Here is a 13,042-nt window from a genome sequence, read left to right as displayed (position 1 = left end):
AAATTTATATTATGATTTCAGGTTCAGCATGTGTCTGTTATAAGTTGTTTAGGATTATTCTTTTGACCAGAACAGCTTTATCAAATGGTCACTGGTAAGGCACTTAACAGCATCTGAATCTCACCCATCCATATTAAGCTTGTGGAAGGGCACTGCTGTGTGGGTTAGAAAATTTTAATAGCAGGATTTAATACAAATTTATTTATTCTAATTTCCTCTCATATGTGTCATATTGATTTTAAAATATTATGGAAATGCATTATTTCACGGTTGTATTTGTTCAGATGTCTCTATTCTAAACAAATTGGATACAATTCTATGTTACCATGGTCTTAAACAGCATATCACAGAAGAATTTTCTGCTGTCAGAAGAAATGCAAGTGATGCTCCTTGTTTTATTCTCTTCTTGAGTGTTTCTGGGTTGAGTCACTAATATTGTGCCTTAAAGATTTGCCAAATTTATCAGAATACTCTAGCAACGTGAACATCATCGAAACCATTTTGGTCTGTGGACTTCTTTCATATTTAGGAAGCCTAGTTCTTTGAAACACTGTCTTTGTTTAGCACTGTAGGTGTCTCAGACATATTTTATTTTGCAGGTCACTGTGCCACCTAAAAAGAAAGGACCTTTTTTTTTTTCATTTTCTAATTTTATGAAGAAGTGTTCTGTTCTCTGGACAGTGTACTTTCTTGACAATCCCCTTTGATGCAGCCTATTCCAGACAGAAATTCTTGCTGAGAATATCAAAGTCAGACAATGAAATGAGAAAAGTAAAATCCTTTTATTTTCTATACCTTTAAATTACTTAAAAAAGAAAAACAAAACAAAAAACTAATTTTCGTAAAAAAGTTTTCTTTACCTTTTGTATGTGAATAATGCTATGCATTGGAGTGCTGGAATGGACTTTTTTGCAGACTCCCGGCGCATCTGCTCCTTCAGAAGGTCAGGAAAGCTAACCAGGCACATTCATCGGTTCTGATCTCAGCAGCAATGACAGGACCAAGAAAAAACAAAACAAAGCAAAACAAGTAAGCTTCTACTCTAGAGAAAGCAGGATAGATAGAAGCCCATTTGTGTCGTGGTCTGTGAAGAGTGTGGATGTCAGGAAGCAGTGTTTAGCTCAAGCCACAGTTACCATAAACTAAACTTACTTTAAATGTATCTAACATTTATAATTTGTTTTTTTTTTAATTAGATCAGAGCACAGTTGGAAATATGGTGTTTAAAATATTTTAGCTGGTTTGTCTGGTGAAACAGTAAAAAATTGCAAAATAAAATGTCAGTTTGCAAATTTTATGGTACCCACAAATTATGGCTAAAAAGATAGAAAGGTATTTTTTAAATATACTATACAACAGTAAATCATGCTCTCAAAACACCTTGTCTTCTAATGAGGTCTGGTGCATGTATTGCTGATGGGTAAATATATGCCCAGCCTGCTTTACTAAAGTTGAAATGATTTTTGAGGTAAAGGGTCTGTTGGTAAATGAATGGGTCTTTAAGAGTCTAAGCTGAGAAGTGATACATAGAAAATTATGTCCTCTCTTTTTCCTAAGAAATCTGTAAAAATCTGGATATTGATTTCCCTCACCATATTATTTATACTTTTTTTTCATTTGTAACTCAGAAATGTATGTTTCTTTAAAACAGTATCGCTTCTGCTTTATAGTGTTAGAAAACTAAGAATAAGCAGTCTGAACTCCCTCATCTTTACATCAACTATTGAAATTATTTTTGTACCATGCGGGACAGAAATTGCTTCTAGGTGAATGATTTTGGCTTTAAGACTTTAAATATGCTCAGGGCTTAATCTATTTGCCTTGAGCCATGTGACTGGGTTTTCAGCAGAGTTTTATATCCTTTTTAAAAATTTTCTAAATGGGCTGGGGGAACAGAAGGGAAGAAGTCAAACAACCGAAAAGAGAGAGGAATTTTTAATGACTAGACGTATGGATTCCTAAGCCAGGAAATTCTTTCTGCCCTCTTGGCATGGCCATCCAGATAGCCTGTAATATTTTCTCTCTTTCACCTTTGGTAGAGGTTCATATTACAAAGTGAATTTTGTTTCCTTTTTACTGAAGGCTAAAGTTCCGTTCATGACATTATGTAAAACTGTCCCTTTGTGATTTAGGAAATAATATTTTTTCCATAGTGGCCTGAAATAAGACTCTTCTAACCAGTTTCAGTTTTTAAAGTAGAAAAACTGAGAGGTTTTTTAGCAAAACATTTTTTGTATTTCAGTCTTTAAAGTTGCTGTCCCTTTTGATAATCGCTTCTTTTTTTTTTTTTTTCCCCTATGTTTTAAAACTTTAATGACCTGTTCCTCAATTCCTGCCCAAAGCAGTAGTTTTCAAAAATCAAAAAATGTGGTATCATACCTACGAATGGTGGTTTGTTCCTTTGTTCTCTTCAGCATTTGGTAGATCAGAAAACTTTGTATGTATGTACTAAATACATTTTTAACAAGATGATATTAGACATCCATTTCACTGCAGTGGTTCAGTATAGTGCTTTCTGAAATGCACTGGCCTTTTATTTTAGCATCAGATAATTGTCACTTGAATAACCTTTAAGTTTTATATCCATCAGTTCCTTAATGCTTTACAGCAGACTTGATTACTTTTTTTAAATTGCTTTTTGTGATGGTATTTACTAAGTATTGGCTTTTATTATGTAATTATGTCATCCTAAGAAGAAACATAAAAATAAAACTTTTTCCAGGATAAAAAATAAAATTCTATAGTATAAAACAAAGCAATTTTCTTACATTGAATTCTCAGATTTTGATGGGTGTAGTGGTGGTGAAAATACTCCCTGGATATTCAAACCTCAGCCACATTTTCACAAGGTGTCCCACCAAAATAAATAAAGATATATTGAAATTCCTTAGAATAAAGAGAATACTATTCTAAAATCCACTTTTGATCTAAGGAATCTGCATATCAGTTCATCTGTGGATTGCAAGACATAGTCTCTGCACTATGTAGCACTGAATGGATTTTTCATGAATGAAAATGCCAATATTACTCTGAAAATAAACAAGTAAGTATTTTTGTAACACTGTTACCATTTTTATGGCTCAAAATGAGTAGTATAAAACCTGAATACATTCTCATATCTACATATCTCATATTCTTTCTGCAAAAGAAATTATTTGTAAATTTATGTGGGAATGCTTCATATAGTTGAATTTTACCATGGGTCTGTTAAATTCTTTGCATTCAAAGGATGTTAGTAATATATTTATCTCTCTCAGGACTGTCTTGACCTCACAGAAGGAAGTGATATTGAGGTTAATGTGAGCTGCAGGCCGGTATCTGGGGATGCAACTTTGTCAAAAATGGACATCACAGAAATTACTGTGGTTTTGATCTAACTGTAGAATTTAGAAGCAGATCTAGAGGAAAACCTAGTAGTAGAAAGAAAGAAAAGCAGCTCATATTAAATGAGAATATTGGAACACTTTTATTCTTGGTTCCATAATTTAAAACCTGCTTTAGACCTAGTATGCACATCTAAATGAAAGTGATCCCTCAATAAATTATTTTTGTTACATACTAAAATGCTCTATAGTGCAACTTATCTCAACTCTTTACTGTAAGCATGTCTAAGCTGTTGTAGTGTGAACTGTTTTACTTTTCTGTGTAAAGAACTAAACCAGATGTTAAATCTGAAGAACACTTTAGTGTTCTATACAGAAGTAGAGCAGAGCAGAATTTGGCAGTCTCAGTTTTTCAAAAATCTGTAAACTAATGCCTCTGGGAATGTTGACAACAAAAATGAAAGAGATTGCTGTGGTTAAAATACAGCAACATACAGCATTTATCATTCCTACTAACAACAATAGCTGTCATGTTTCTAAAGCTAAAGTTGCACGTCTGCCATTTCTCAGGTTGCAAGGATGAGACTGGTTTCTCTTGCCTTTATAGTGGCAAAATCTGTAATGTCATGAGCCTTGAGCAAACAGGCAGTGATGATATTTGTTTTAAATTTCTAGTCATTTTATTTAGGTACCTACTTGGTGCTATTTGGAACTAGATATTTTTGGAACTTGAACATTTAACAAGTTTTTGTTAAAGGATTACATTTAAATAGAAGGACTGCATCAAGAGATTTCTTTTAGGATAATTCTGCTATCTTTATTTAGGGATGTGACTCCTTAATAGGTATTTTGCTTCAATAAATGCAGCAATTGTTCCCAAGTTGTCTCTTATTTTCATCTATCTTCAAACCAGAGTTGTTTTGTTCTTAGACTACTTTTCTCCTCTGCCATTTACAGTCTGCTAGCATATCAGAAGACATCATTTATTTGCTTACCCTATATTAATAATTTGGGTAGTTGATATGCCCAAGGAATTACATTAATCTTGAAAGCAGTTGTATCTTATAATATCTTTTCATATCAATTGTCGTTTATTTGTTTAGTAAAATAAAACCCACTTGGTAAACTGACTGTCAGATCACATGTTGCCTAATTTTAAAAGTTATTACACAGGTAAAAGTAAATGTGTCTAAGTACATTTATCTAGATTTTCTAAATGCTACCGTTCATTCTACTATCAGATTGTAGAGATAAACAGCAAAGTATAGACTTTGCTGCAATAACCCTGAAAAATCACTAATCCAGGCAGAAAAAGAAGGTACAATTAATTTAGGAGATCTGCCTAAGTGCATGCTTAGTCTAAAACCTAAAAGAAATAAAAATCATATTATGAAGTATATTTCTTCAGTGTGTCAATATCAAATTGTTCTCAGTAGAAACAGTTGCTGGCATCTAAAATATTTCTAGGAAGTAAACTTTGCTAGAGATGAACACAGTATCATTCTGCATCACTCATGTTCTTAAACAAGCATTGAACTGGGAAGCCAGCCCAATTTATGTACTGACACTATGCTCTGCAGAAACCACCAGTGACCCAGTTTTGTACTTAGAGTGGAAGGCAATGAAGATAAGCTGTATTTTATTGCTGGCCAAGTGAGCAGTTTGGATCTGTGGCATAAGCTACTTCGTGTATGGAGCTCAATGAATGCACCGTTTTTAATCAGGCTTTCACAGCCAAATGCAGCACTGGCAACACAATGCCATCCAAACAGCAGCAACTATGAAGGCATTGCGTAGCTCCAGAATTTTTCTTATATGTTTTGACTAATAGAATTTCAATAATCCCATCAGAAACTATGGAGCCATTTGTTTTGTCCTCACTGGAGAGGTATCCAGTGCAGTCTTAAAGCTAGAAAATGCAGAAACCTTAGTCAGTATGAACTCCATCAGTGGTGAGGCTCAGAAGAATGTAAATCTGTTCGCATGTTGCCCATTGGTTAGAGGTACACTAACAAGAGACTAATCAGCAAAGTTTTAAAAAAGTAATCAAATCTCTCTTACTTGGTGGATAAAAAACCCCTGTGAAAATGGAAAAATCAAGTACCAAAGTCTAGAAACACTTCATTTTTTCATATTGCAAGTAATTTCTTAAACTTCACTATAGTGGCAGCCTTTTATAGACTATCTTGAAGATCCTGACTATATTAATCAACAGACATGAATCCTATGTCCCCTCACTACAAGACATTGAGGTGCTGGAGCAGGCTCAGAAAAGGGCAACAAAGCTGGTGAAGGGCCTAGAGCACAAGTCTTATGAGGAACAGCTGATGGAACTGTGGTTTTCTAGTCTGGAGAAGAGACAGCTCAGGGGGGACCTTATCTCCTTTCTACCTGAAAGGAGGCTGTAGTGGGGTGAGTCTCTTCTCCCAAGTAGCAAGCAATAGGACAAGAGGTAACAGTCTCAAGCCGCACTAGGGGAGGTATAGTCTGGATATTAGGGAAAATTTCTTCACAGAGAGGGTGATCACACATTGGAACTGACTGCCCAGGGAAGTGGTGGAATCACTGTCCCTGCAAGTGTTCAAAAACCATGTAGATGAGGCTCTTAAGTGACATGGTTTAGTAGTGGACTTGGCAGTCCTGGGGTAATGGTGGGACTTGATGATCTTAAAGGTCTTTTCCAACCTAACTGATTCTATAATTTCCTGATTCTAATTATGTTCTGTAGCTTAGGAAATTGTGTTATGTGCACTGTGCACTGAATATCAGACTTGAAATAATTCCACTGGAGATAGCTGATGTGCTGTGTAAGGAGTGCTGGCTGGTACAATGTATTTTATCAAACAGATCAAATGTTCAAATTTCAGACTGGAGGTAAGAGTGTCCGTTCAGTGTATTATTGTGGTTCTGAAGGTCAACCACTTTTGAGGCTGAAATTCCTATATATGCTTATTAGCAATTGCTGATTTTTTTTTTTTTCCTTTGACAGTGTGAGAAAAAAATATGTTAGTCATTTTTCAGTTCTGGAAATGTTTTGTCATTTTATGCTGCTAGTTTCTATTTAATTTGGGGATAACTAAAAAGCAACTAACTGATATCTCATTACAAGTACTCCAAATTAAGTTAGTTGATGCATGAGTCATTTTCCTCCAGATTTTTGTTTTTAATTTAATTTGAATAAAGTACAGTGTTTTAAAATCTAGTATTGTAAAACTGGAGCAAAATCAGTCTTGTGATCTAGCATTTAAGTTGGGAAATTCTAAAACTAAGAGTGCCCAGGTGTCTTATGCAGTGACACTGAAAGTATTATTTCAGATTTCGCAGTTAACTATTGCCAGTGCCGTACATTATAAAGTGACCTTAAAGAATCTGCAGAATTTCAATGAATTACATGGATGCAGGATGTCTCTGCACTGGTGTGGAATCAGAAAGGTAGATTTAATACCTTGTTGCCTTGTTGAACCTGTTCATGTAATGGAGATAGGCATATTGGAATGAAATTCCTCAACATGCAATTATTTCCTGACATAAAGTCCCTGAAAGATTTTTGCCTGTAGCTAAGCAAGGATTCCAGCTCCTGATTTAACATAGCAGGCTCCCTGACACATTCGCATATAAGCTCAACTCTCAGCAGTGTTTTAGTGACAACTGTGTGAAAAAATGTGTATCTGACTTTTCTTTGTTAATTTTTCATCATATTTATCCTTTATTATAAATTTGATTCTGTGTGGACATATAAACATGCTGCTACTTCCTTTCCTATAAAATGCACCGGAAAAATGCAACATATTGAAGCTGACATTGTAGGAACCGGAACTATTGCAGTTGCCTACAAACTTGATTTTTGAAATGTAAAGTTGTGTTCATGTAGAGGTCATGTATAGTCTGTTCACATAGTTACTTATCTTTCTTATAGACATTGGCATAAACATGTTTATATGCTGTAAAACTTTACTGGTCAAAAAATCCTTTCTGGTTGGAGATCCTGACTACAGTAAAGCTAGTAGAGGCCTTGTCTCTAATATCAAGTAGAGTTACAATTTTGTGCTGAGTTTGAGAAGAGAGGAGAAATATTTTTTCACCCTACTTTGTAATTTTATTTATGAAACTAGCACAGCTGTCTTGAGAATTATGAATTAGAAAAAATACAGAATCCTTAAGATCATCAAGTCCAGCCTATCTGCTTGACTATTACTTTCCGTGAATCACATGGATGTACATAAAACTATGTCTACAATTTGCATTTTCAGAACAGCTCTTGCAGGTTTAGGAGCAAAGCATTTTAGAAGTGAGAAGGAGAAGCTTACCATGTTACTCCAAAGCACAGGTCCTCATCAACCTGTGAAGTCTGTGGTACTCAGTTACATGCATGAGGTCTGACTCGTGCGTCACACCAGCTTTACTGTTGTGTGGCCACATTTATTTTGGAATGCGTATGTCTGATTTATACTAATATGAAGCCAGAATAAAATCTTATTTATAAAGCATAACTACCAATCAGAATTGAGTGCTGAGATCATGATAAGTGATTAGGGCACAGAGTATATGGCAGCTGTCTATTGTGCTAAGAGTGTGTTGCTGCAAACTGATTGCTTGACACAGAGTGTGCAGGTATGTTTAAGTTTGGTTAAGGCTTTATCTTGAAAGCTCATATGTTAATTTAATGTTAACATTTGAACCTACTTTTTGCAATGAAAATATAAGATGCTAGCCAATGAGGCTGTAACAGAAATATCAAACTTCTTTACATTTTGCTGACTAGGGACTTACACTAAGCTATTCCTGAAAGCAGGGTTGGTCACATATATTTGTTGCATCTCAGGAGATAGTACCTTTGCAGGATCAAAGTTGCTAGCTGTACTCGTAATTTAAAGTGTAATATGAAATGTTGTCATTTTTGTAAAGTAGCAAATTGTTTTTCCAAGCAGTGCATAGCATCTGTATTAATTTGCCTTGATATTTTTTGTTTTTTGTGAAATGTAGATGTTTGGTTTGGATTTGTGTTGTCCGATTTTGCTTTTTGGGCTGCCTCCAAGAACAATAATGCGCTGTAGGATTTTTTATTTGTTTTCTTTCTTCTACTGTAAAATTTGTTTAAAAACTAGGATGATAGTTTCATGGAGTGAATCAGTAGTCTTCAAAACTGTGTGCTTAAAACACTTATTTAGGTAAAGATCTGTTTACCATTATGGACCAAAAAGAAATTATCTGGCAACACAGTATAGTATTACAATAGGGGTGGATCTTTACATCAGCCAAGAGTGTTTCCAGAGGTGTTCTTGAATGGGACAAGGCTGTTGTGCCTATCGCTTCTCATGAGAGTAAGATTCATTTGACTGAACGTGGGTTTGGACAGATCACATGCCTCCATCTAAACTAACCTGTCTTTGGCAAGAGGGTACCTGGGATCTGTGGCATTGTTCATCTCACCCCAAAGTAAACACCAGGGTTTGATCAAATGAATTGCAGCAAACTACTCTAAATATATTGACTAGATCTCCATTTAGTAAAAAAAGAAACCAGATAGCTACCGTAGGTGCATATGCCTGCATTATAGGCACAAATCAGGTGGGATTCACTATATCCACCCACAGGGTGGGGTCTATCCATGTGTACTTCATCTGGATTCCAGGGTAAGTTCTTTATTAACTTAAATAAAAGACACCACTGAAGTCAGGGGAATGGGAAGCAGTTAAAGATGTAAACATATTGAGCCATTGCAGTATTTAATGGAACAAAAAGCATTGATGCTGGGAAGTTCCATAGAGCTAAATTTCTATGGAAGCATTTAATGGAAAAGCAAAGGCTTGCATTATATTTTAAAATACAAACTAAAACAGAACGAAAATGAAATAATGATGTGTTGCATCGTTCCATATAAAAAAGTTTTCTTATTCTGGTTTCTCACAATGAGATGGCCAAACAACATTTTCTTTTTATCCTGAGAAATCACTTATCAAAAGCCTGTAATTATTTTACTAATTCAGTTCTCCCCAATTACATATTCCCTTGCCTTTCAGAGTTAAGAGGCTTTGCATGTCTTTTATGTAGTTTTGCAATCAGCAGTTGTTTAGGGCAAACATCTTTTTCCATTCTCAAACCATTTGTTCATTGATCTTCTTGTCTGCAGAGCTGTTTCTCTCACATATTCTCACTCCTGTCTTCTGGTGCTGCAGGTTTTTCCTCTTCTTACACATCTTATCCCAAAGACACTACCACCATCACAGATGCGCCCAGCCTTGGCCAGCAGCAGGTCTGTCTTGGAGCCAGCCAGCATTAGCTCTATGAGACATGGGGGAAGCTTGTAGTAGCTTCTTGCAGGAGCCATCGCTGTAGCTTCCCCACTACCAAACTCGCCATGCAAACCCAATACACATCAGCATATCGGTTCTAGCTTTACCTCTGAGACTATGTCAGTAAGGTTGAAAAGGCAGCTGACACTTGACAGTGTCATGTAACTATGTCAACAGAAATAATGAACCAGTTTTCATACATAGAAGTAGTACATGAATAGGAATTTTCACTGGAGCCACAGAAACAGCATCAAGGACAAATTTTACTGTGAATGTTTTATATTTTATTGTGGCAGATGTTTCACAGAAATATATGTTGGATACATTCTTGCATTAAGAAAACCCAAACATTTAAAATAACATTTAGTAACTGATATTAACTAATTATATCTTTTCATTGGATTTTTGGCTACTGCTAGCCCACTACTAATCCTGTGTTCTGGGGCTTTAGGGGTGGGTTGGTCTAAAACCCATTAAGCTGTAATAGCTTTCAGCTGAGATTATTAAAAAAAAAAGAAAGAAAAGGCATAAAAAAGTGTAAGGATTTTGGGCGGCACTTGTGATAGACTTCTCAACAGTTTTTGCTAGTTTCCATGATTTAACCTTGAAGTTCTGATCAAATTCCAATTTAATTTGTTATATATACATTTTCTACCCCCTAGCATTTCACTGGGGTATGGAGTTCTTATTTCATATAAGTATTGCAATTTTTTGCATGGTTATTCCCTGTGGGAGGAAGGATAGATTAGTCCAAAACTGATCAGGGCAGGGAAATACAATAGAGAACCTGAGCAACAAGTGACCTCAGAACACATTCTATACCTTACGTAGATATGTAATTTCTCTGTGTCTTACAGAACTGATTTCTGAAGCATAGGGCTATTGATGTAGTTATCAATCTGTAATTGTAATAAAACTATATAATATACACAATCTATAATAAAATCTATAATTGTATCTGTTGGTCCACATTTTTTGATCCCATCTGATGCCAGCAGGTGTCGTGCCATGTAGATCGTCCCATTATTGAAAAACCCCAAATTCTGGCAGTGACACCAGCCACAGTGTGTTGCATTTCCACAGTAAGGCACAGAGCCATAGGAAACCTGGTTTCCTTAATTCCAGAACTGCTTAGGTTTCTTATGCTGTTTTCCCTAAGATGAATTTGTATGGTAATGTGTGAGTATGAACATGTTTTCAAGTGGTTTTAAAAAGAGAGAAAAAAACCCACTACCCAAACAAACTATTATTTTCAGTATCTTCCCATTGCTTTTGAAGGTCAAATTTCAAGCACAGATCAAATTAGTTTTGGTTTTGGTTTTATTTTTTTTGGTTTATGTAATGTATGTTGGCTGGTGTTTTTACTTTGCAGTGGAACAAAGAGCAGCTTCAACTCCAAGATATTGGGTTTTGCCAGAATTTTTAAAATAATTAAGAATAAATAAAAAAGTGGTAAGTGTCCTCCATATACAGTGTAACTTCTAAATTATCGTACATTTTCCACAAAAAAAAAAGAAAAAGAAAAGGAAGCCAGGAGCATCTTATTATATGGGTTTTGCATTACTAAAGAACTTGGGAACTGGGATCCCCTTGTATTAAGTGCCACAAAAAGAATACCATAGGTGCCTTTAAAAATATTTTGACAATAGAAGTGTATATGCAGATTTAGTATTGGTTTGGTTCAACTCATGTTTCCTAAAGAATGGGTTGTAGAATTCTCCCAGCAGCCAGTAGGTGTGGAAGAAAGGTATTTCAGAACTACTGGAAGTTTTGGATGGGGATCAGCATTAACTGGGGCAGAATTATACTAGTGGAACTATACTATACTGTAGCATGGTGTTATGGCCTAATGTGCTGTCTGAAGTAATGAAGCATCCCTTCATTGTTTTTGAAGAAGGTACCAGCCTACAGCTGCTAATAGAGATTTTCAGCTTGGGGTGCATCCCCTAACAACAGAGCTCTCATGATGGCAGACGAATAACCTACAGGCTCTTTTACAAGTGAAGCAAAGAAGTTTATTCCAGTCTCCTTTGCTACCTTAAGAATATGTGATTCTTAGATAGAATTGAAAAAGCAGCAAATACTGTCTGGAAAAGGCTGCCTGAAAACCACTACTGTAAACACTACTAGTTCTCCAGAAGACAGGATAACTGTGTCAATCAACATCTCTGATGCATTGGGCTATGCACTCCATTACAGACATTTTTCAATGATTAAAGAAGGTGGACTGATACAAAGAGTGGGCAAATTGTTTTAACAGGAATTTTAGTGGTAGTTTCAGGAAAATGCGTTTGTTGTGCCCTCAGATAGAAGCTCCAGCTGGCCCTAGGTCAGTTAGTGTGGACCTCACCTTATGCTTGTTTTATAAGACAGGAACCCACTGAAGTGTAAAGCGGTGTTTCTTCCCTGGTCCTGTGTACCTCTTGGTGCCTCAAATTCAGGTAGCAACTAAGCCAGAGAACAAGATTGGGTCTGTGAAAGATTTCCGAGAACTGTTGAATAAGAACAATGGACAATACTGAAAAGCAAAATTTGGATTTTGTCTCAGGAGACAAGAATTCCAAATCAGTCTGTCTATGGCAATGTGCAAGCCAGTTAATAGTCAATTTTATGGTAAATTTCCAAACAGGTAATATTATATAAAATGTAGCATAGGCTTCTGCAACCAACAACAGTGGTAGAGATCGGTGCTGCTTATGGTTTTCTTACAGTCCCTCGGAACAAACGATACTACGTCTTTGCTAAAAGTTGGTTCCAAAACTTCTTCCCACATCTACCCTGTCTAGAAAATCAGTGTTATTTCTCTTAGTTTATTGTAAACTCTGTTTTGCGATAGAAATACAATAAGCTCAACCGTTAAGACATTCACTGAATACAGACATAACAAAATTACCAGCAGAAATCAAGTTAGACTAGGTTTCAGATTTTATGGCAAGGTTTTGGTGATGTTTTCAGAGTTTCTGAGAGTTTCTCTCCTGGCTTTTCATCTGTTGATCTTACCCTCGGGGCACATGCAGCTTTCCATTTCCCAAATCCTTTTGTTTTGTAATCCCCGTGCAATGGGTCACATTTCTTTTACTTGTTTGAGTTTATTGTCATGTTTCTTTAAAAAGAGACCGATGGGGTGAGGAACCTATGGGGAAAGGCAGGAACATGACTTCTCCAAGGCCTAACTGAAGGTGTTTTAGCAGAGAAGTTTTCAGTACTTGGGGTGGGGCACTGAGTGTGAGAGAGCTCAACAAGAGGTGAAAATAGGGCATTTGCAGAGATGAAGGAACAGACAGATAAATAGTCAGGCCTGAGAGGTGATGGAAATAAACATTCCTTGGGACTTAGGAGGGACTGTGCATCATTTGATGCCTCTTTTCTCCTGCTTAAAATCTTTGCAGTCTTGGAGGGGGAATTTGCTCTGGGTTGATTGTTTAT

General features: G+C 36.0%; 1 protein-coding gene across 1 annotated transcript in view; it reads left to right on the top strand.

The window, feature by feature from the left end:
- The window catches only part of CEP128 (centrosomal protein 128), a 140,504-nt gene that overhangs the window by 108,686 nt on the left and 18,776 nt on the right, over positions 1 to 13,042 (top strand). The window lies entirely within an intron of this gene.

This window comes from Pezoporus flaviventris, unplaced genomic scaffold, assembly GCF_033815535.1.
Source record: "Pezoporus flaviventris isolate CSIRO_AGI_PZ_B2104156 unplaced genomic scaffold, CSIRO_AGI_Pfla_v1 ptg000036l, whole genome shotgun sequence".
Classification (NCBI taxonomy): domain Eukaryota; kingdom Metazoa; phylum Chordata; class Aves; order Psittaciformes; family Psittacidae; genus Pezoporus; species Pezoporus flaviventris.
This window is presented reverse-complemented; position numbering and strand designations above follow the sequence as displayed.